Genomic DNA, 25758 nt, shown 5'->3' with positions numbered 1-25758 from the left:
GGGTAGGTAAGGGATAATCCCGTGGGATTGTCCCTTACCTACCCCACTCCCACGAGTGCTATATTGCTTTTAGAAAACAATTCTACAGTCAACAAATTAACCTTTCAACACGAAGTTATTGATTAAAAAAGGTTTATTTCGCCATTGTTTCTCCGCAACAAAAAATAGTTCCATTGTCAACGTCTTGGTTTGGAATTTTAAAAACTTTGAATTAACGGTTATCATCAATGCGAATGTTTCATCGCGGAGTGATTTATTTTTAGCTGTGAAAAGTCCCGTAACTGTAGGTATGTTGAAGAATAACCTATAGCATGGAACGTCTCTCGTCCAATCAGAAACAGCTATATTACGCGCTAGAACCCAGTTGTTTTATAATAAGAACTAAGCTATGTCCACTGCCCGTTTCTCACCTATTCTGTTTAGTGAGGTGACCGGTGACTCGGGCCTCAGTATAATGCATAAACTCAGTGGAAGTCATGCTGTAATGAGTCATTTGTATTCCACTCCAGTTTGAATTGAACATGCTTGTCCTGAGGCAGTGCTGCTGTGCATAGTTCCGACTCTGGGTTCGTTCTGCTTTGGTGGAAGCAATATGCCTTTAATCACAGTGCAGCTTCTTGCTAGAGGAAAAAGAAGAAGCCCTATCCACACAAGGGCTTTCTCTGTAGGTGTGGAGGAGGCACTGGCATGTCTCACAGTATAGGCTTTCTGAGCTGTACGGAGCACCAGAACAAATTTCTTTAAAGTTTCTTTAAAGTTTTGAACTTCGAAAGTATTCAGTGACCACAAGAAAGTTTACCTTGCTCGTGGGAAAGCATTCTGCACAATAAAGTTTTGTGCGTGCCTGAGAAAATTCCGCTCCAGATCACATGCATACACAATACTTTCTTGTGAGAACAGGAAATGCTTTCATTAACTCTCAAGGCTTCCTGACATCCTTCACCCCCCTAACTAAATAGATAAAATCAATTCAGAATGCTCGATTTAGGGTGCTGATGATAAGCATGTCTGGCTTGGTAGTCGGCCGTTGCCCTGGATTGACCCCAAGAGAGCCCAAGAGGCTGCAACCAGAGGAGAAATCTACAATGGAGGCCATGCTTGAAGGGCGATCGGAGATCTGACAGATTAGAACAGATATAAGATTGGTAGGCATCTGAGAACCAACGGCCAAGCCTTGCTGCTCGGACAGACTATTGTTTGCGGCCATAGTGGCGGCTCCTAAATGAATGGGCTGAATAGTGATCCACGGGGGAATCTTGATTAAATAAGGATGGATTTCAGGATAAGATGTAGTGGGCTATGCATTTGAAAGGCAGGAGATTAAAATCAAGTGACCTTTCTTAAATTGAACGGTTTCGTTTGTTTGATAAAAAACTGAAATTGTGTTGTGATCTGACATCTGTAGGTCTTAGATGCAGGGATGTACGGAGGGATTTAAAACTATAAGCAGGGCAGGTAAACTCACTACACCTCAGCAGCCCAAAGGTCAACAACAACTCTAACACATGGCTATAAGAGTGAAGTCAGTGTGCCTGGACATGAATATGTTGCACAGTTTTGCAAGGCAGGTGGCGAGAGAGAATATCCACGGTAATTAATAGGCGTGAGTCCGGTGTAGCTGGCTGTTGTCTGCGAATACCTTTGATTAATAAGCCTTAATCGGAGCCTATAATAAGCCTGGTGTCGAAAAAAGGAGGGGCATAAAGAGTCCGCATCCACTCCAAGAATGGGACTTGTTTCCTCCTCCTTCGAAAATGTCCTTGGCTGAGATGTGGGGCATCTGGGGGACGTAGGAGGTGGATTTAAGGGGTTTGGGGAACTGTGAGGAACCATTTAATGCGCCATTGCCGGAGCTAGAGCAGGGGGCACATGCTGTGGATCCAAGAAAACTCTCGATGTGGAGAGATACCCAGTAGGGGACTTGATTTTAGAGGCTTACTCTGACTGCACATTTGGCGGAGGAAAGGCGGCGATAGGTGTGAAACAGGGACCCTCATAAAAAACAGCTCACCGCAAGATTACGGAAGGTATTTGTTAAGCTCCCTGCTGCAGCTGAATAAATGTGAAGTGCAAGAACACGAGACATAATTCTGAAAACAACCACATTTCTGTAGCTGGACCAGCTGATTTAAGTGATTACAATTCTACACTCTTCTCAAATGTAGGGGTCGGGAGCAATGGCAATAGAATGAAAAGATCAATATCCACACCTGAGAGGAAGAGGTTCTTGATGGACGTGGTAGAGGCTTGAATGCTGGGGGTTTGAATGGGGAAGCAAAGTGAGAGGATGGGCAAAGGGAAGTGGATGTGGAAAGGAAAGGGGGAATAGTGACGCAGACACCACCGGAGGTAGCTGAAGGTTTGCTGTGGGCTGCGACACTACAGGACCCTGGCCCTAAGCCTGGACGGGAGCTAAATTTAAACCCTGGGTTGAGGCCACTGGCCGGAGACCTGGACCTGCTGTGATTCGCGTGTCTATTAGGGCGGAAGAATGAGCTCAGCATCAGCGCCTGTAGCCTGGGTGGGAGTGGAAACTGGAAAATGTTCCATCCTAATGTCTAAACATGCAAACCCCGCAGCCATTTACTTGTAGGATCGGATGGGAAGGAAAGGTGAGTGGTGTGTGGAGCCCGTGTGCTCTGTTGAGCAGTGAGAACAGGGGAAGCTGCTTTCCTGGTCTATGTCTGGCACTGGGGAAGCAGACAGAGAGGGGGACAGAGGGGGATGGCCGGACAGCAAGGAGTCCCACCAGATCGGCTGTAGTGTTCGAGATTACTCTATGGTGGAGCGGCTACATCCTGAGAACCCCGGATAAGGTGTCATCTTCTTCAAATTCACTGGACCAGGTTTCCTGAATTTCCTAAAATGTGGAAGTGGGGTGAGAGACAGCTGTCAATCATCCCTTCGGACTTCTCTCAAATTTTGTTTTGAAAACATTGTTGCATTTGTTGTGTCTCCAATCCAAAATGGTCGGGCCTTGAATGTGTGATAACAAAGCATAAAAAGTTGTCACATTTCACATTTCATGTTGTTAAATGGGTGTTCATATGAATATGTGTGAAAGAGAGGTGGGCTCAGTAAACATTTTTAAATAACTTAAAACGTTCACCTTAACCTGGCTTTTAATGTGCAACATTATTTCTTTTATCATTTTATACAATGTTTTTAATTATGCTGTTACTTTTACATTTTTGATCTTCTCTGTTTTATGCCCCTCAGATCTATCTTTATTTGTATTATTGTTTATTACTCTGCGGTTTAACCATGTTTGTATTCCATAATGATAATAATGTCAGGAAAAGTCTGACCAGTCTCTCAACAGGTGTAACCGTGTTACGAACACAATGTTAGGGTTAAACACCCACCCACACACACACACACACACACACACACACACACACACACACACACACACACACACACACACACACACACACACACACACACACACACACACACACACACAGACTAGGCAGACAAACGGTTGTGACTATAATAGGCTATAATTGCTCCCTACTTCCCAGCATCCTGCTTTCTTTGTTTTCTTTCTTTATCTGAGTTTGTACTGAGTGAACTTGTTCCTCTTCTATCTTCATGTGCCTGTGTCACTGCGAATGTGCTTTTCATCCTGTGAAATTGAAATATTCTTGAGCCGCGAGGATGACAGTCCGGCACGAGGTTCTGGCCCCTCGCCTTTCCTTACCTCAGGGCTACTGGACATCAAAGGCTTTTCATGCAACCCAAATGTGGTGTGTGTTTTGTGTGTGTGTGTGTGTGTGTGTGTGTGTGTGTGTGTGTGTGTGTGTGTGTGTGTGTGTGTGTGTGTGTGTGTGTGTGTGTGTGTGTGCGCGTGCGTGACTGTGGGGCCTGCACAAGGGCCTTTAACAGACTTTCTTTCTTAAGAAGCCAAAAGTTGTGCATGTCCAGCATCTGAAGGCAAAACAGAAGTAGTTAATGTCCCTGGATGAAGCTTTCTCTCTCTCTCTCTCTCTCTCTCTCTCTCTCACACTCTCTGTCTCTCTCTGCCTCTCTCTTTCTCTGCCTCTCTCTCTCTCCCTCTCTCTTTATCTTCTCTCTCTCTCTCTGTCTCTCTCTCTCTCTCTCTCTCTCTCTCTCTCTCTGTGCTTCTGTGTTCACTCAGTCAAGTTTGAAGCACAAAACAGTTAAAACATTATCTGCCCTCAAAATGAAGCAACTTATTTTCATGCTCCATAACTTTGACAGGCCAGGAGTGACTGTTCTGTTTTGTTGCCATGTGAAGATCCCTCCAAAGAACCCCCTTTAATGTCTTTAAAATTTCAGGAATTCTGTGTCAACCCCACCCCACTCCACCTTATGAGAGAGGTTTCATCCATTCATACACCATCTAGCTTTCAGCGGTTTAAATGCTCTCTCATGAATATAGCAACAGGGTGGTCAGGTGTGCTTTATCGAACATGACAGCACTCATCCGGCATCCAAATACAGGTATGTGAATGCTGACGTACTCAGACAGGAAGCCATTACGCCATTATTTGAACAGAAATGCACTGGTTGTGCATCTTTGCCTTGTTTATTTTTTCAGACAAACGAACAAGCTGTCTTTCAAATTTCCCATTACGCATGGGAGGAGAGGAAGGACCTCTTTTGAGGGTGAACATTAACATTAAGTTCACAAAATGGAATGCCTACTTCAAACATCATAACAGGTCCTTGCTGAAGGAGGAAAATAGAAAATAAGTCCTCACAAACAAACATGTTTTTCTTTGAAACATAAATGGCTGTAGTCATCACCCATCATTATTAGGCAATTTTCATGAATTTGTCGCTACTTTTACATTTTGTGAAAAAGGTCCAAACCTGCCACTCTCCACTTCAAAATTAACTTGTGTGAGTTAGTCATGCTCACAGCCTGCTCCCATTCACCAGCTCATAGCATGATGCAAGCAGTTGTTTGGATAGTTGTGAAAAACTTTAAAAAAAAATCATCAGCCATCATATTCCCTTTATTTGTCAGATATTACACCCACTACACTGACTTGGAGAGTGGCGAATTCAAAGAGCTTTACTAAGGTCATCTGTTGTCAAGTCAAAGTGCGTACCAAAGGCCAAACCACTGTTTGCCATGTTGTTGTCTTTCAAATAGCTTTTTAACAAACCAACTGATGTTTCTGAGGAAAGCTATTTCACACCACAAACTACAAATTCTCTCACTTGCTGGAACTTCCTCTCTTCAATAAGCACCGTATCAAACTGTTTTGTTTACTTTTTGCCTGCGGTTTCTCACCAGACCAGCTGCCACTAGTGAATACATTTGATTTAAATAAATTCATTATTCATATATGAATTAGGACCTGGCGAGGCCTCTGTGTCACTGTTGTCAGATGTAGTTTATGGCGTATCCGCCCTGCTCTCCCTGACTTTACTGAGGCGCTGTAAATCTAACAGACTTCCGTAATGAGAGAGATGCACCCCCTGAGAGAAATATTAACACTCTTCCCATCTAACAAATCTACTAGTGCACACTTAGAGAGAAATATAAACATGTTTAACCTCGAATAAACTGACTAGTGCCCACTTACAGTGATATAGCAACACCTGCAATCACAAATAAGCCTACTAGTGCACACTCAGAGTGAAATATATGTGAAGCTATCTTCACATCTAACAAATTTACTAGTACATACTTAAAGAGAGAACTATAAACACTTTTCATCTCTTACAAATCTACCAGTGCCCACTATGAGAGTATATAAACACTATAATTTATAAAACATCTGCTACTGAACACTTGGATTATCTGCTGGTCAGGCTGAAGTGCTGTGTGGATGACAGTTGCATGTGTTAAAAGGTGCGATCAGAGTGTGTGGTGTGGCCAGGGGGAGGGGGGTGATCAGAACCGACGCAGAATCAACTTGCCCACCACAGAAAGTCAATTCTGGGACCGGAATGGGCCAGACTCAAACCAGAACCTGCGCGGGCACAGTTCAGTCACCTCAATCTGATTAAGTCATGACAAACCACTTTATCTGAGACCGCCCCAGAGGAGGCACTGCCCCCAAAGCTTTTCCTGGTGTGAGAGAACCTTTAAGTGGACTATTGACTTCAAAGGGTTCAAAGAGATGCCCGGCCATGGATTCAGTCTATTGAAATATTACTATATTAAACTTCAAGGCCACTATAAGAGACCCCACGTCAATGGAACCCCTGTAGGCTGTGAATGTATAGACAAGTATTCTTTGATTTTTTTTTTATCTACACTTCCATTTCAGTGGATATAGTGAAGCCATAACATTAACCTCAGTTTTTTTAAAGCTTCCTTTCAAGGAGCCACTGACCTGCCTAAGTAATTTAGCCTGGCCATTACCAGCCTGTGACTCCATTTCATTCCGTCTTTCAGTCTGGGCCAACCCAATGCATTTTGGTTTCCGAGATGGGCGGGTGCTTATCTTGAGGTTTAAAATCATTGGATTTCCCTTAACCAATCAGCAACGTTTAGTAAGCATTCGGTAGATTAAACTCTTCCCAAAGCCAGTTGGGAGAAGAGCTACGACGTCCTTTCCAATCATAAAACTTACAAGAAAATACTCTTGTTCTCCTTTTAATTTTCTGATGTTCTCGAGAGTTGAGACAACTTTTCCGATAGCTTTTTGTGTCTTTTCCTCCAAGGCGAGTTTTGCGTCACAGCTCTGAACTGTTCGCTGATTGGTCCTGCAAAATGTTGAGTTCTGGAGACGATTGTCAATGGGGTTGGGCCAGACTGAGTATGAGCTTGAAATCAATTCAGGCGGAAATACGTAGGCTGTTGTCACTAGGCTATAAGTAATTGGCCTCTCATGTGAAATGTGATGAATTGAAAAGCAAAGTTGGCACCTATCTCCACAAGAGTCTATGTAACGATTTCTAACCATGTAACCATTTTCTGAGGTATATTTTCATAAGCAACCTCTTTTGATGTGATCTTTAAATTCATTTCATTTCATTTTGATGGTATATGTCTTCACAGCACGACTTTGACCACAATATCGCCGAAAGTGCGCCAGTTAGCATTTTAGGGAGCTTTCATCAGTCCTAACTGGGCTGTTTGAAAGGTTTTTGCTGTTTAGGTTGTTAGCTTGCAAGTTTCAGACCAGCACTCCATGATTCTGCTTTAAACATTGATGGAATCTTAGAGCGCCACATGGAAACCAGACAAGCAAAGTCAGTGGTATTGACATCTTCATGTTGCTGCCAACAGTGGCAGGACTGCAGATATTGTTTTGGTGTAAAAAGGGAAAATCAGCAAAGAAAAGTCCATATGATACAGATAACATTAGACTAGTAAACCTCACATATTCTAGAGGTTAAGGTAGACTTGTATCTTCATATACTAAACAGACAAATACAGTTAGACCAGTAACCCTCACATATTAAACCTGCTCTAGAGGTGAAAGTAGATTAGGAGCTACTACACTACAGCATACTACACCAATAAAGCATACACCCAGAATAAGATAGACCAGTCACAATCTCACACAGCACTTATGGTGGAGGTGATGACGTGTTTCCTCAGAGGTGGGATGAGACCACGTGCTGTGGGTTGTCAGAGAGACGGAGATCTTTCTTCTCCTGAGAGGCTCCACTGCCACTTATACACCTTCTCAAACTCACAGTGAGATTCTCTGTACACACACACACACACACACACACACACACACACACACACACACACACACACACACATATTCCTCCTCTTTCTCTCTATCTCCCTCTCTCTCGCTATCTCTCTCTCTTACGCACACACCGCTTATGTAGCTGTGAAAGCCATGGCATTTAATAGAGGGACTTCCATTTTGGTTCGGTGGAACTAATGAGAGGTAACGGTCAGCAGAAATCTCCCTCTGCTCAATTATGGGCCATGTGATGTGAATTGGACAGGGAGGCTGGGCTCTTGACACCCCAGCTGGCTTCCTCAAGCAGGGACGTTTCACAAATGTCAACCGCAGAAAGAATGTGTTGTTCATAGACAGAGGTGTGTGTGTGTGTGTGTGTGTGTGTGTGTGTGTGTGTGTGTGTGTGTGTGTGAGTGTGTGTGTGTGTGTGTGTGTGTGTGTGTGCATGTGTGTGTGAGAGAGCCATAATAATGAATGCCACACCGTATGTAACACTCATCACATGGCATCTACATGACTTCACCTTGGCCTAACAGTCCCTTCTGGTGAGGGTGTACACCTGTGTGTGTGTGTGTGTGTGTTTTTGTAAGTGTCTGTGTGAGCACAGTCATACTAATGAAGGCCTTACAGAGAGTACACTTTCTAACAGTCTTGACACGACTTCTACCTGACTAAACCTGGGCCTACCAGTCCCCTGTAATGAGGGTGTTCATCTGGCTAGTGTGTGTGTGTGTGTGTGTGTGTGTGTGTGTGTGTGTGTGTGTGTGTGTGTGTGTGAGAGTGTCTGTGTTAACCTGGCTAGTGTTGGTGTGTGTGTGTGTGTGTGTATGTGTGTATGTGTGTGTGGGTGTATATGTGTGTGTGTGTGTGTGTGTGAGTGAGTGTGTGTGTGTGCCTTCAGAGGGAGACATCAAACCCATTTCAAAAGGCAGCCATGAATACTGTCGGTTATTTGTAGCAGGGCATTCAGGGCTACTCAGATCTTCCATCATTTGAAGAAATTACCAAACTTTTAGATGTTTGATGTTGTGCCTTTTATGAGTGAAAAGTATTTGATGGTTTTGATGAAAGTGGATGTTTAATAGGAGGGGACTGAAAAGGGTGTTTGCATTCATCAGCAAATGAAACAAAGGAGTCATCAGCAAATTAAATAATTTAATTTACTGACAGCTTAATGTCTTGGTTTATTATTAGAGACAAGGTATGTGTTTTGGAGATTATGTTGGAAATTCATGTGATTTCACTGCTTATTATGAGTTATACACTAAGAAACTGCTAGCAAAAGAAAGTGGTGAGTCTGGCTGATTCCAGAGAGATGTTTTTCGTTGACGTATGATGTATGCTTTCATTACTCAAGTGAAAAGAATGGGTATGAAAATGGATTTGCAGTGGGTCCGGTGGTTTGAAGAGGTTCAAACACTCAATCACTATGGCTAAGGAGAGAAATGCATTCCTAAAACCACATGAATGCATCTTTCTTTCCGTTTGTCTTTCTTTTTTTTCTTTCTGTTAAGTATGCCAAGTGTGTGCTTAGTGTAGGATATACATTTGTATGTGTACTTCCCATCCAAGTCAAAATGAAGATCATGTGTGTGTGTGTGTGTCAGTGTGGGGAGGGGGATTGATACCGAAAAGTTCTTTCACTTGCTTTGCCATATAAACAGATAAATCCCGCCAGCTTCCTTGATCCTGTGCTGTGCTTGTAGAGAGGGGTCAGGTTCGGCCACTTGAGACCCTGCTGTGAGGTGATGGCCATGGGCTGTGATTTAAACCAGAGGAGCTTGGTGGGTGGATCTTTCTGAGACACACACACACACTCAGCTTTCTCATCACACAGCTGAGGGGCGATAAGGTCACAGTTTATCAGTCTACTTCTGGAGCCCATTCTCCCACATTCCTGTGGAGGAAGAGCACATAAATAACCTGGAGAACTGCGTCCATTTGTGTCTTTTCTGCCGTAAATAAATGCATGACTGCTGGGAGGCAGGTGCTTTGAAGGCAGGCCCTACTGGTCCTTTGTCGGTTCCAAACGCAGAGATGAAAGCAGACAGCACAGCCCTCTAAAATACTAAGGGGAAACTGCTTTAATAAGATGAGGGCTGAAACGGGTTTAATAAGCCGTGGGTATACATGGGCAGAAATAGCTTTTTAATTCACCTGGATCACTTCCTTTCAAGGAGCCAGTGACCTGCCTCAGTAATTGGCCTCTCATGTCAAATGTGATGAATTGAAAAGCAAAGTTGGCACCTATCTCCACAAGAGTCTTTGGAAGAGTGTGTAAGCATGGTCATTGTTATGTCCACGACACTAATTATATTAATATTTTTATGAATTATAATAATAATAGTAGTAATAATAGTAATAATAATAGTAGTAAGACTTGGTCAAATCTACTTAAAGTAACCTAACTGACCAACATAAAACCCTGGCGGAAAGGGTATTATGAGTATTAGATACATACTTATAATTATTATAATTATTGTCAATATAATTATCATAATTATGACTTACAATTATTTCTATATAAAGTATTAGATTTGTGTTTACGTGTGTAAGTAGTGAGGTGGGAATGGAGAAGCCCCTTAATTAAAATGAAGCAGTCTCAGTGAAGAGCTACAGCCATGACAGGAGCCACTGAAAGGAAACAGTCAAGATTGTTAAGTACACTAATTAATAGCCATGACAGTCACACATACACACACACACACACACACACACAGCAGGTCCACACTCTTCAGTTGTGATGTAAGACACACTCTCACCACAGGCAGGAGTGCCACTGAACACACAATCTCATATCTGGTCATGTTTTCCTGCGCCCTCCTCAGCATTTAGAGATTAGGCTAACCACGCCAGAAAGGATGTCATTTAGATTAGAGAGACGGAGAGCGAATGGACGGAGAGCAGAGTCAGGGCCATTCATCACACCTGCGGGCAGAGAGGTTACCCTTCACCTGCGACCTTCTCTAGAGCACTTGCCCACGCTGCCGCAGCACCACGCTGCCCGCTAACCTTTCGCTGTGCCTCAACATTATTACATTACGCCGCCACCCGCTTCACATGTTCAAAGACATGATGTAACATGGCAGAAACGGCTGCACAGAAATGTCAAAAACAGATATGCAGAAATGATAACAAATCACTTCCTCACTGGTGGCCTTTCCAGTCGCATGTTCTTTAAACAGTAATATGTGCTGTGAGGGTGTGTCTGTGTGTGTGTGTGTGTGTGTGTGTGTGTTAGACACCTGAACAGAGGGGAGAATACTGTTATACCATTAATAAGGAAGAGAATGAAGAAGGAAGGTAGTGTGCGTGCTTGTGTGCATATGTGTGTGTGCGTGTGTGTGTGTGTATGTGTGTGTGTGTGTGTGTGTGTGTGTGTGTGTGTGTGTGTGTGTGTGTGTGTGCGTTTGTGTGTGTGTGCCTATGTGCTATCAGCCAAGGGAATGCTAAGTGCCCAAAGATCTGTCTTATTGTGTGTGTGTGTGTATGTGTGTGTGTGTGTGTGTGTGTGTGTGTGTGTGTGTGTGTGTGTGTGATGACAGTCTAAGAGAAAGGGTTTGTGTGTTTTCACGTCTCTACAGAGGCTATCATTATCCTTCGGTGCCATGGAAGAATGGGAAAACTGTGTGTGAGTCCTGCCCTGTGCTGTCTCCATTCTCAAGGCTACACAGCAAACTCTGCCACGTCTGAAAATTGCAGCCAGCCTCTCGTCCTGACATGAATCTGCATTGCAATATGAGAAATGGAGGCTATGCAGGCAGGGTCGGAGTCGGCGTCTCTCTGCCACATCCGCTAGCAGGGCTGTAAGTCACGGATGGCAGCTTTATTATTTTTAATGAAATGCTGATAGTTGCAAAATCCAATTCATGGGAATGCAAAGTTGGCACTGCTGGATGGATTTGAGGCGGCATTTGAACCCTGCATCGTTAATCTCTCGCCCCCGCCACTCGTGTTTAGTATTGATGAGAACCTGAAGCAGGCTGTGCCATTCTGCAACCTCTGGCCACTGGGGTCGGAGGTCACCGCTCTGCAAGTCCGGTCAGCCTCACACTACGATCGGTCAGAGACTGAACTGTTCAACTCAAACGTCACTCCACTGAGGACAGTTGAGGATAAATAGTTATATGTCATACTGCCTGTATGAGTGAAGGATAAGCAGTGAAATGTCACTCTGCCTGGACGAATCAAGGATGAATGCTACAAGGATGCAAGTCAGATGAGGAGACACGCAGGATGCGCGTCCCGCTGATGCACTGAGGATGACTTGAGTGGCTGTCATCACACACACACACATAACACACTCTCACCCTTCCGGGTGTAAATGCACTTGTGTGTGTGTGTATGTATGAATGTGCATGGGTTTGTGTGTGAGTGTTTATGTGTCTTATGTGTGCGTATGAGTGTGTATGCAGGCGAGCCCCTGTTGTGAGACACATGTTGCGGTACACTTCACCTGCTGAGAACAGACAAGCCTGGTGACCTGTGGAGAATCCCCCTTCCAGCAGCTTTCCTGGACTCAGACACCTGTACGCCATCATTGAACACCCCAGGCCCTCAAATATCACACCTGAGAGACGCGTGTGGGCGTCGGGAGGGCAAGACATGCCCCAATAGGGGGTGGAGGGGGCTAAGACATGCCCCCGCTGAGGCAGGGGGGACTTGAAATACCCTTAACCCCTGTGAGAGGGTACACCACGGGAGGCTTGGTTTTTTAAAGAGCATCTCAGTAGTGTCAGTAGGAGAGGAACAGCTAGGGCTCATTCAGGGCTTGTTTATCCGCAGGCATCTCGATAACATAAACAACTCTGTCAGTCAAACAAACTCCTCGTGACTCACTCCGTGTCTAATTGCATCCTCCAGACTCCAGACGAATTGGATCTGTGGCGAAGAGCAAGGCCGCTTCATAAAGGAGTGAAGTGTGAGAAGAGTGGTGGCATCATCACTCAACATCACAACATCACTCTGAGGCCCATCTCCACTGCTATTACGACCATTGTACAATAATTAACCTGTCCAGTCTCCATGGCAACAATTACCACTCCACAACAATCAGCCTGTAGTTTTCATGGCAACAATCAGTACCAGCAACAATCAATGTGTAGTCATTGTTGCATCAACCACCACTGTAAAATAATCAGCGTTCGATTTCCACAGCAACAACCACCCCGGGGCAATAATCTGTGCAGTAATTGTTGTTGCTCTATTTCAATTCCCAGTAATAATCGTTTAGAAGTTTTCTGCTAGTAAAAGGACCAGTGGTTACAATAAAGGCAAGTGTAGTTATTGATGTAGTACAACTCATACACAAAATGGTCATTTAAAGTGTTTTACAAATGAACAGGTAAAACACTTCAAAAGGTATTGGTATATAACACATAAATAAATAAATAGGAAAGTATGATGAATTTCATCGGTAAACAAATAAGCATCTGAGAATAGTTGGGTCTTAAGTCTTGATCTAAAACTACAGTTGGAGCCCCTTCAAGGTCATCAGGAAGCTGGTTCCAGAGATGAGCAGCATATCAGCTTAAAGCTGCTTCACCGTGTTTAGTTCTGACAGTAGGCATTAACAACTTCCAGTGATCTGAGATGTCTGCAGGTGTGTAATGCTGAACCATATCTGAGAAGTGATTTGGTCATCTCCCATTTGGTAATGTATATCTTGTATTACTGGGAGGACATGAAGCTGGAAGGACACGCTGAAGCTGCTTGATGTTTTTTTTTTAGGAAGACCTGTGAAAAGACATTGCAGCAGTCGACCCTGCTGGAGAGAAAGGCATGAATATTTTTTTCAAAAATTATGTTAATGTTCTAAATTATTGATAGAAGGGCCCCTTAGTTTGGCTCTGTTTTTGAGATGGTAAAAGGTTATAGGTTAAATGTTAATGCTTTCACATGATTGTTAAAACGTAGATTGCAACCAATTATGGCATCAAGGTTTTTAACAGTGCCCTTCGCTTTACGTATGTCAAGGTGACTGGCTATCCTAAGTAATCCATAACACTAAGACTGATGTGTTGTCTCTCTCTGTATTGAGCCATATGCCATTAACCATCTCAATGAAAGCTGTTTCAGCGCTTTTTTCCTTTTGTTCTAGAGTTTTATTGTCTATTATACTTAATTCTGCCATCAAGTTGAGATGAAGGGAACGACTGAGCAGATGACAAGAATCTAAATGTGATGTGTGTTTTCACACTTTCACTTTCAGCTCTGTGTCAGTCATGGCGGCCAAACACACTTACAGTATAGGATATCAGGTTATCAAGTTGTATTCTAAACTATTTAGCAAATAGGCCTTTAGAAGTATCTGAAAACACATCCTTGTAAGTAAATTGTAGTATCTCTATAATATCCAGTTCCTGTTAAATATGCTTTATTTTATTAACCCTGTATTTATTTCTCCTTACACTACAACAAAAGCTGATTAACTGTTATTAACAGGATGTCCCTTGAGAATAATTGTAGGTAAAGTGTGATTACTTTTAGAAGTATAATAAATTAAAACATACTAAACATACATACAGTTATACTTGTACCACTTATTCTACAATTATTACACTGACATAAGCTGATTAACTGTTATTAACAGGATGTCCCTTGAGAATAATCACTGCATGAAATGTGGGATTTACGACAGTCTTCGACCCTGTGTATTGCCGTAGAAGCCCACATTGGTGTGAAAGCACCCCCACCCCTTCCCTTGGCCAGGCCTTGGTTTTGTTATGTTAATTGAATTGACCTGGATTGAAAACAATCTCCTTGAATGTCCAGTGGTGTAGTCCAGTGTATACGCAGGTATACGGAGTATACCCACTTATTTTTCAGTCAGCATTGGGTATACCCACTTCTCAAAACAGGGTGTTTATCCTGTGCTGTATAAATAAATAAAGAGTATACCCACTTCTCCAGGGACCACTACACCACTGTGAATGTCGATGGTGTCGATGGTCGAATGGTATGGTGTTATTGAAACTTACTACGTGTAAAAAAGACTAGAAATTGAACGTTTATTATTCGAGTCTAAAGTTTCTAATGTTGCCTCGGGCGCCTTTACGTAAACATAATTAAAACGTCACATAAGTCCACTAAACAATTCCCAATTCGCTGGCTCCAGTAACAGAAGAGAAATACCCCAGAGGGGGAAGAATTATAAACCAGGTACTTACTCGCACCGACTAGCTAAATCCTTACCAGAAAAGGTGGCTAAGCGGTTAGTAACAGCACCATTAGGTACATCGTACCACTAACCTGAAGAGCGCAGGTTCAAATCTCACGAAGCTCGCGTAAAAGCTACCTGAAAAGACACAGGTTAGATATACGAGTGGCAAACATGTCCCAAGTTGCGAAATGACTATCTCAATATCAGAGTAAGCCCGACTCTGTATAATTACATGCCAAAAGTGAATCCAAGAACATTACAGAGAGGAAGCTCCGGAATATGAGTGGAACAGCCTCGAAAGTACATGGGAACACTCGAACTCTGAAACTGAAAGGCAAAGCAAGAATCGTGATATCCCCGAAATCAAAACCCTGAAGACGGAAGGTGAATCAAGAAATGTGATAACCCCGGAGCAAAACCCCAAAGACAGAATATTAATTAAATTATTATCGTGTACATTTTAATTTTGTTTTTATGGGGCAATAGCTGTAAATGGGAGGGGATAGCCTACGTTTTGTCAGTTGAAAGCTGACCTATAGACAGAATCTCATTCCGTCTCATCACAAGACGTTTTAATTCAATTCCTTGTCGTTTTCAACCAATGGCTGCAGCAGGGTGTGTGTGGCTAGACTGCTGACAGTCAATATGCTAATAAGAGCATTTCGCACCTCTGTCAGCGGGAGGTGAGAATGCTAAACACATCGGCCCCCCCTCCCCTCGCAGGTTCCTTCCCGGGAAATTCCGTCCGTATGCGGCAGACGGATATTTCGAGGGAATGTCCGCGATCAGCCAGGAATGGTGCTCATTCGCGGCTGTATCACAGCGTATAGCTACGGGCCCGATAATCTTGCTTTTCGTGCAGTGAATTGTAGGTAAAGTGTGATTATTTTTAGAAGTATAATAAATTAAAACATACTAAACATACATACAATTATACTTGTACCACTTATTCTACAATTATTACACTGACATAACCTGTTCTTAGTTTTCTTTCACACAGTAATAAGCAGTTCATTACCCAGTTTTAATCTAAAGCTTTATCCACTGGTTGTATACAGGTACAGCATACAGTCACATATCAGGTTTTCAGGGAAATGTCTGTGGCACCACTATGGGACTATGGTACCACTGGGGGTCAGTGAGAAAGGTGGGGGACTGCAGATCAAACCAGTTCTCTGTTCTCTATTTTGCAAGTCCTGATAGTCTTGGGAATATACTGGAGTCCTGATAAACTTGGAAACATACTGGATTCGTTTTGGGAACATGCTGGATTTCTAAAAGGCTTGTGAAAATGCTGGATTCTTGATAGTTTTGGGAACATACTGGATTCTTGATAGTTTTGGAAACATACTGGATTTCTGATTGTTTCGGGAACATACTGGATTCCTAAAAGTCTTGTGAAAATGCTGGTTTCTTGATAGTTTTGGGAACATACTGGATTCCTGATTGTTTTTGGAATATTCTGCAAGAGTGTGTTAGAGGCGTTTGAAGACTTGGGAAGACTGATAGACTGATAATGCAAATGAACACAGCTCTCCCTGCTTTAGAGATAAATAAGCACACTACCGGCTTTTGGAAACAACTAATTAGGTAATTACAGTTATGTTAAACCACACATTTGCATACTGTGATTAAGAATTCAATTCCTTCTTATTTTCATATGAAAGTATGTCTGCCCATTTTATGAAAACACCTTCAATTTACTTAAAAAAATGTCAGTACACCCTGCACATTATGCGGCATAGTGTACATTACAGAGATTAGAATGCCAAAGTGAATCTGATTTACGCAGACTGCATAGATTTCATCTGGAGGATGTACAAATTCACTAACTTGAGTAAATTTAAAACGGTCTCATTTTTTGCTTCTGACAGAAAGCCGTGGGAGACCATAATGAATCTAACCCAAGACTTTAAACTAAGATAGAACAGGTGAAATGTAAACAGTGTGTAGGAAGTGACATCCAGAGTGCGGATGAACAGTTCAATCAGATACAGTACTGTTAATGTGAATTGGACAGTATCACGTGTTTGTATTCAATCAAAATATTTTTTTTTTGCCAGTGTATCTAAACTGGAGACTGAATGGAATAACATACTCGATTAAGCTCTGTTTTTCACTGATGACCTGTGACCTGTCACGTTCTCACCGATTTCTGTTTGCTTCTTGTTTTGGGCTTTTATTTTGTAATGGTCATGTGTGTTTTGTTTTGTCTTCCTGTTAGCCATGTGCTTTTGCTGTCTCTTGTGCCTGTGTTCACACCGCACTTGTACCTGCCTGGTGTGTCTCATTAATCCCTACCAACCTGTGTCCTGTCGTCTCGTTTGTCAGCCTGTTCATTGTCTGCACTGTTTTCCCCTGTTTTGTTCAGCCAATGATCTGTTTCCCATGCTTAGCTACCCTGTGTATTTAAGTCTATTCAAGCCCTTTACTGTCATTCTTCATGTTGAATTCACACTGTCTTCACAGAGTTTTTAAATAAAGATGCCTTTTGTGTCTCAAAGTGTACCTTCTGTCGTGTGTTTGGATCCAGCACTCCTGCAACTGTGACAATACCTCACATTATTCATTTTTACAAAATGCTGACACCACAAGAATGCTTGCTGTGTGGGACTCCACCTTTTTCATGTCCCCATCATATGTTTCATCCATCATCTTCTCTGTTTACTATGCAGCCAGGGAGAGAGAGAGAGAGAGAGAGAGAGATAGAGAGAGAGAGAGAGAGAGAGAGAGCGAGAGAGAGAGGATGCTGTAGGAGAACTACTCTACTGAAGCTGTTTTTGAAGACAATAGGCTCTCTCGCTTCCATTTAATTATGTGTTTCTCATATGCAGAGCTGATTCCTTGGGGGTGTATTTAAACATAACCTGTGAATATTTCAAACTTGTCCAGCTCCCCACTCCTGCTGCGTATCCCTCCTTCACACACAATGCAATTTAACGTCTCAGCTGTAGCTCGTCATGGTGACTGTAGCCCGGCAGCGGCATCCAACACCAATCAAAAATAAAAGCCAATCGAGCACAGATGCGGCCAAAAAACCCAACTCATCTCACTTTAATTGTTCGCTCCTACTACAGACATAAAAGATTATTCAGTTCAGAAATAAAATGACGAGCTCCTGGATTTGGAAAGGTGCCTGTTTGTGTAAACACTACACTTGATATGGAGCTCACTTCCTATCAGGCGCCTAAATTGGATTGTAACCAGTTGGGTAATTTCAAACTAATTTCCTCTTCACGTTGCTGTTTAAAGTGTTGCATTAGTGTGGAGAGGCTCTCTTTGGGGAGACGACAAAGTGTTTGTGTGTGTGTGTGTGTGTGTGTCTGTGTGTGTGTGTGTGTGTGTGTGTGTGTGTGTGTGTGTGTGTGTGTGTGTGTGTGTGTGTGTGTGTGTGTGTGTGTGTGTGTGTGTGTGTGTGTGTGTGTGTGTGTGCGTCAGGAGACTGAGCAGATGCACAGGCATACCCCAGAGAGCGTGATGCACACTGAGCCTTCTTGAGTAGATTAATGGAGAGTGGGATGGGGTTGTGTGTGGGGTGTCTTACGAGTTAGTGGCAGGAGATGATAAACCTGTTTTACCCATCGCCATCGGATTGCTTGTTTCGATTTCCTATCAGCATGTCAGCCATTTCCTTTTCATTTCTTCCTGTCTGTCTGTCTGTCATGGCTGGAGCTCCACCCACTTCCTAAAATGGCAATTTTTTTTACTGTACGTTTCAATGGTTACCCTGTTCTTAATTTCTTCTGAAATTGAAAACAAATCACCTAATAATACATTTGTATGCATATACATACTACATGAGGCAATGCTATTATGGCATTTATATGTATACATTTAGTCTAAATGAGACATGGATGTAGATTTAGACATAGGTTGTGTGTTATCAAACACTGCAGGCTAAATTACCTTTACATTGCATTGGCAGGCATTGTTTGAGCAGTGCTTGCGTTAATTCTCCCGCTTGTGATTGAGTGCTAGCTCCGATCTCTGGCCTCCAGCGGTGTACGTGCACACATGGAGAATGGAGCCGCACACTAATCAAAGGCAGCCAGAGAGCAGCGCGCGCTCCACAGCTGTGGGGGGGCTGAGCCCAGGGGGTGGGGGTAGAAGCACCTGTGATGTTCACATTTACAAACCCCCACACACGAGAGGGGGGCAGGAATACGATGACAGGACTCCCCGCTGCCAGTGAAACTGCCTGCAGCCACCTAGCCACAGCCAATTCTAAAAGATTAGATGCAGGATTGAGCTCCAACATTCTGCTTCCTTTGAACAGCAGGAATTACAGTGTTAACCTGGCGACCTCCAATTTACCTGAAAAACACCCACATCTCCATTAGACAATTTTTTTTTTTTTTGCAGCGAAGTGTCTATTATGTAACATTAAACTGTCAGTACAAATGCCATTTGTATGTTGACACAAGCATCCAAGGCCAGGAATGAAAGAAATTAATATCTAAGAAAGGAAACACCCCAGAACAAAGCCACTTTGAATTTGTTTGCTAAAGGTGTTTCTGACATGGTTAGGTTAAGGGTCAGGGCTGAGGATCTCTCGGGTCGCTGGGACGTGACGGCAGTGGGCTCACGTCTGACTGCCATTTCCTCACACATGCACCCAGAGACAACATTTACCAGACATGACAGGATGGTGGAGGCCTAGCCACAGGGATCACTCCGGTCTGTTCGATTGGTCCACTGGTGTTTTAATCAAGGGGTAATCAAGCGTTCAAAATGTATAACAGTCATGGAAAGGCCTCTCTGCATGAGAAGCCCACCCAGCTAGCATTAGCCCTCCATTGACTTTCATTCATTTTGGCTTCTTTAGACATCAAATAACTTTAATTTTGAAGCGTTCTGTTCTTTGTTATTTTCTAGAGACACAGTACACTGTATGATGGACTTCATAACCTTGTAGCTCATTTTATAGCCATGTAATAAAGGGCTTAAAGAGCTTAGTGAATTAGACAGATTCAGACAGACAATTATTGTTGGCACAGCTTCCAGACTAGTACTCTCCGTTCACCTCCTAGGGATTTACTCCATCCACTCTTTGTACTGTATATGATTCCAATTCACCCATTGCACAAGGTGAGATCTCTGGGTGAATTGGAACCATAACTTCCAGGTTACGTGTGGCGTGTCTTACTGTTTCCGGTTGTAGCTTGTTGTAGTAGTTGAGGGGAGAATTACGAGAAGACCTGGAAAGCAAAAGCAATCATGAGTGTTTTTAGGATTAAGGGGAAACTATTAACATATCAACATCAAGGGACGAAAGCGACTACAGTGCCTCGATGTGCTAATTGATTCCACTCGTAGATTTGCTTTCATCTGTTTCCAATCGATCCTGAGGCATTAGACCTCAGACATTAAAATCCTTAGAGCAGTAGGCACAACCAGACAGGAGATTGTGATGGCTGGGGGACAGAGAAGACTCAACAGGGGAGCTGTGCTTTTTCCATTTGCCTGGAACGATTGTACCAGAACCGCACCAAGGCTTAATGTTTGTGAGTTATCCTATGTTTCTGAGATCTTTATTATAATAAATCTATTCAGCTGCAGGACTGAGTTCTGTCCTTAGTTGAACCCCTTTTGTGGAAAAGCACAGGGAGGGCAACACACATCAGCGTCAGGAGGGGTGTGAGAAAAGTCAACCTAGTAGAACAATGTAACCCAATAAGAATTCTTAAAGAGATGACCCACACCCACCCACTCCTAATCACTACAGAGTAATTGAAACTAGAAGGCTATCTTTGTTTTATGATCGAAAGTTTAGCGACCCAAAATGTATAGCCTAACACAAGCACTTCCAGGCCTTTGTGCCAACTGGTGGAGCCTGCTGTGAAAACTAAGATGGTGCGAGTCATTAGTGCTAGTGCTGCCTCTGCCTCTGCCAACAGCAGTGAGCCAACTCAACTAAGAGCAGCAGTACCTTATGTAATCAGGCTCTCAAAAACCAAATCAAATTAAGGCCACTCTTAACACTGTGAATAGGTCTGCTTTAATTGGCTTTTTTTAACAAAGGCATATTTTGTAAGTTGCTTGTACAAAAGTGCTAAATGAAATGTAATGTAATGAATTGTGTATAAAATCTACAGTACTGTGCAAAAGTTTTAGGCAGGCGTGAAAAAATGCTGTAAACTAAGAATGCTTTCAAAATTGGAAGTGTTAACAGTTTATTTTCATCAATTCTTCATAAATTAACAAAATGCAGTGAAGGAACAGAAGGAAATTCTAAACTAAAACAATATTTGGTGTGACCACCCTTTCCCTTCAAAATAGCATCAATTCTTCCAGATACACTTGCGCACAGTTTTTGAAGGAACTCGGCAGGTAAATTGTTCCAAACAACTTGGAGAACTAACCACAGATCTTCTGTGGATGCAGGTGTCCTAAAATTCTTCTGTCTCTTCATGTAAACCCAGACAGACTCGATGATGTAGAGATCAGGGCTCTGTGGGGGTCATACCATCACTTGCAGGACTTTCTGTTCTTCTTTAAGCTGAAGATAGTTGTTAATGACATTGGCTGTATGTTTGGGGTTATGTTCCTGCTGCAGAATACATTTGGTGCCAATCATACGCCTCCCTGATGGTATTGCATGATGGATTAGTATCTGCCTGTATTTCTCAGCATTGAGGACACCATCATCCTGACCAAATCTCCAACTCCACTTGCAGAAATGCAGCCCCAAACTGGAAAGGAACCTCTACCATGCTTCACTGTTGCCTGCAGACTCTCATTATTGTACCTCTCTCCAGCCCTTCGGCGAACAAACTGCCTTCTTCTACAGCCAAATATTTCTAATTTTGACTCATCAGTCCAGAGCACCTTCTGCCATGTTTCTGCACCCCAGTTCTACGTTTTCGTGCTTAGTTCAGTCACTTGGCCTTGTTTCCTTGTCGGGGTAGAGCTTTTTGGCTGCAACTCTTCCATGAAGACCACTTCTGGCCAGACTTCCCCGGACAGTAAATGTCTGTACCTGGGTACCACTGGTTTCTGCCAGTTCTGAGCTGATGCCACTGCTTGAAATCTTCCGATTTGGAAGGTTAATAAGCTTGATGTGTTTTTCATCAGCTGCATTAAGTTTCCTTGGCTGACCACTGTGTCTACGATCCTCAACGTCTTCTTCAAAAGAGCTTGAACTGCACATTTTGAAACCCCTGTCTGCTTTGAAATCTTTGTCTGGGAGAGACCCTGCTGATGCAGTATAACTACGTTGTGTCTTGTTGCTGTGCTCAGTCTTACCATGTAAATGGATACAAAATAAACATTAATTGTTTACATTTTTCAAAGCATTCTTAGTTCATAGCATTTTTTCACACCTGCCTAAAACTTTTGCACAGTACTGTATATCGAGACCTACATGATAAGATGACTGTTTTCTGATCTTTCAATCTAGACTAAAGAAATTCCTCTATACTGCGTCCTATAGTTAGGAATAATGCAGCAAAAGTCACAACATACTTCCCATAGACTATTCTAGGCAACCTCTCCTCATCTTATTGTGCTATGTCATTGATATTGATGAAGTGGACACATTATTTGCAGTTCTATATGGGTTCTCCAGGGGGGCTCGCCCACTCCCAACCCCTTCCCCTACCCTTGCCCCATGTTCGTAGCCTATTCCTATCCTTACCCTAACCAGGCTTCGTTCTCCTGAGGGGCCCACATCCCTCAGGCCCCAACCCTTATGCTGGATAGCCTGTGGCATGCCTTAGTATAATGAAATTGATGTTTAGATAATTGGCAGTGCATACTTTTTTTGTGTGTATGACTGATATTCTATTTACTAACCTGATGGCAGTGTTAACTTTGTTCCTCATCACCATAAACTATAATCTCATGACTTTTTTCTTCCCCTCCTATCTCTACTGTGGGATCTACCATCTGATTACAGCTGCCTATTCCCACCAAACTGTTCTAAAATTCTACTCTGTTTATGATACACATAATATAAATGAAATTGACATCCCTTTCTGCTTATCCTTATAATAGTTACCTTATGAGGACAATCAACTCTTTTCATTTAACAATTAGAATCTGAAAAACATGAACCTAAATGTTGAATAAAAAAAGAATCTGTTTCGCATTAAGAAGTAGAAACTTAGTAAAGATTTGTAGAAAAGTATCCTTGAGCTGAAGGGTAAAATCTTAAATTCAAATGATGCTGCATTTGCACTTCTTGATGTGTACTGTAGTTCACTAGGGAAATGTTAATTACTATTTCTCTTGTCTGTTTAAATAACCATGATATACTTGGTACCGTGGTAGTGGACACTAAGTCAAAATTCCATGAAACCTATTGCTGGTACAGAATGTTAAGGTAAAAACATTTTTTTTTGAGGAAATGAATACATACAGCTTCAAGCACATGCTTCATGATATATAGGTTGTGGGGGGTTGAAAGAAATCCTGCTGCCACACCAGGCTTTTCTCTGATTAGGTCCCCTTCACAATGTCTCCTCCTTGATGTGAGTGTCCCTGAGTCCCTCAGCCAGCTGCCTGCTGTGCACCGACTTAGTGGAGGCGACTATAGAATATAGCGTTCACTTCTTATCAATAATGTGTAGTAAATGAAATGGCTTGTCTGTGAAATCAAAGTCATATGTTGCAAACATAATGGGAATTTCTATATTATGGCCATCCAGAATGATATGAATCATTTTCAACAAACTTAATGGCTGACACAGACATGTCAATCATGGGCTTTTCCCCCCAGAATAATAATAAGCATCTTGGGGTGTATAAAATATCTGTTTTCATTGTATTATTTGTGCTTTTCTGAATAACACATTTGGATTCAGGTACGTCCCTGCAAAGCCTGCATTCTTCATCAGAGGTGTTGCTGAAGCGTCCTGTCAGCTGATTTATTTGGGCAACACCTCTGATGAAGACGGCAGGCTTTGCAGGGATGTACCTAAATCCAAATGCGTTCTTGACACGTCAGTTAATAATAAAACCCTATTCGTCTTCATATAAGAAGCCAAGAAACTATATTTGGCTCTTTTGTTACTTGTTTATTTTCGCAGACACTTGCACCCTTCTGATGCACCTGCCTCTCAGGATCCTGCCAACCTTTCTGGTATGACAGTCATGCATGACAGTCAGCAGAATCATTGCAACCTGAATGCACTTTCTGTACCGTCTACTTGGTGCCATACGCCTGTGGATACCATCAGAAGACATTAAAGCTCACTTATCACCATAGTTATTATTCCCTGAAACACAACCAATCTGCTTTTCTTTCAAAGAACATCCAAATGTGTAGGGAGGAGGAGTCAGGTGCTAAAGAGGGAGGACCTAAAAGCACAAAAAGGGCAGGTGTGATAGCTTAAAAATGTTTAAACAACAACAATTCAACACAGCAGGCAAAACAAAATCCCAAACCCAAAAACCGGCATGACATATTGCCAAAGATAGCAGTCTGAGGCAGGCAGACAGTCCAGGCAGTAGGCAGAGATGAAATTGCTCTGGACAAGCAAAAATCAGACCCTGGTACAGGTAAACTGACAATCCAAATTACACAGGACAACGACACAAACCAAAAAAGCCAGGCAGAAGTCAATCACGAAAAGTCTTTTATAGAAAGCAGGCAAGAACGTTACACAAAACAAAAAGAAAAAAACTGACGAGAAGAAAACCACGAGGTATAAATACACAAAGGACTTGCACACAACGATTTATATAATGAGAACCAAATGGAGGGAAACTAACAAAGACAGGAAGTGACATATGACAGGTGAGGAGCAGAGAGTACATGGAGAACTAAACACGAACAAAAAAGCACATGTCAAACCAAAACACAAGACATAGAAAATGGACTGCATTTATATAGCGCTTTTCTACTCAAAAAATAAAATGAATTATTATTATTATTATCATTTCAGTAGCCAAAGTGAATTTCAATAAAGTGTTTCAATTACCAGTGTTCTAGTTTACAGTTTAGTTTTTCTGTCATTCAATGCCAAACTTAAAGTCTCTGTTTTAGCTCCATACCATTCGTTTTATCAATTTGTTCTTACAACGCCCTACGTGTCATTATATAACTTATTTTTCAATAATATTACTCTCTGTTTATTTCCATTTTATGTAGTTGTACTTTCTTTTTGATTACCTAATATTTTCTCTTTTAAAGGCACCCAGTGCAACTTTATAGGCTTGAGACTCGAAAAATAAACATTCAATTTCTAGTCTTTTTTACACGTAGTAAGTTTCAATTACTCCATACCATCACATATCGACATTCAAGGAGCAAAGATGAGATGTCGTTGTGTGGTGAGAACTGATAGAAAATCGTAAACAACAACAATAGCCGGTGGGGAGAGGCCATTTTTCCATTGACTGGAATCCTGCTTTATTTATTGGTGGCACCAATAAATAAAGGGCTACGCTCTTGCGGCTAATTTTAGCGCTCTTTTTAACGCCCAAAGTGTCAAATAATGATGCAAATGTGCTAATATGGTGAAGTAAATGTCAATATCATAAAGATTGTCTTATCCAGAATATGTTGCACTGGGTGCCTTTAATTTGTATTCTTTAAATTAAGTATTTTTCACTTTGTTTTTATTTTTGCTTTTGCTCTTATTTATGTAAAGCATGCTGCATTGTCTTTGGTCTATAAAATGTGCTATAGAAATAAACTTGCCTGGCCTTGCCTTATCAGGAACTGCCAGTAGAAGCTGTGCTGCTGTTTCAATTTCATGGTGTCACTTTGCAGATTCCGGTATTTACAGTCAACATAGCTTTTAGTATTTGGGCATTTGATTTCCAGCAGGCTTTTTTTGGGACCTGGCCCTAACCAGGGAGCATCCAGATGGATGACAAAGCCAGTAAATGGTGTTCTTTACTCGACCACACTCCTGAATGGCAACAGGATCCAATGCCAGTGCCCCTCTTCATAAATGCTGTTTGAGCCACACCCTCTCTTCTTCACTTAGCCAAGTGTTCTGCTGACCTCTGACCTTT

The sequence above is a fragment of the Sprattus sprattus genome (genome assembly GCF_963457725.1).
Source record: "Sprattus sprattus genome assembly, chromosome: 11".
Classification (NCBI taxonomy): Eukaryota; Metazoa; Chordata; class Actinopteri; order Clupeiformes; family Clupeidae; genus Sprattus; species Sprattus sprattus.
Note: the sequence above shows the minus strand (reverse complement) of the source record.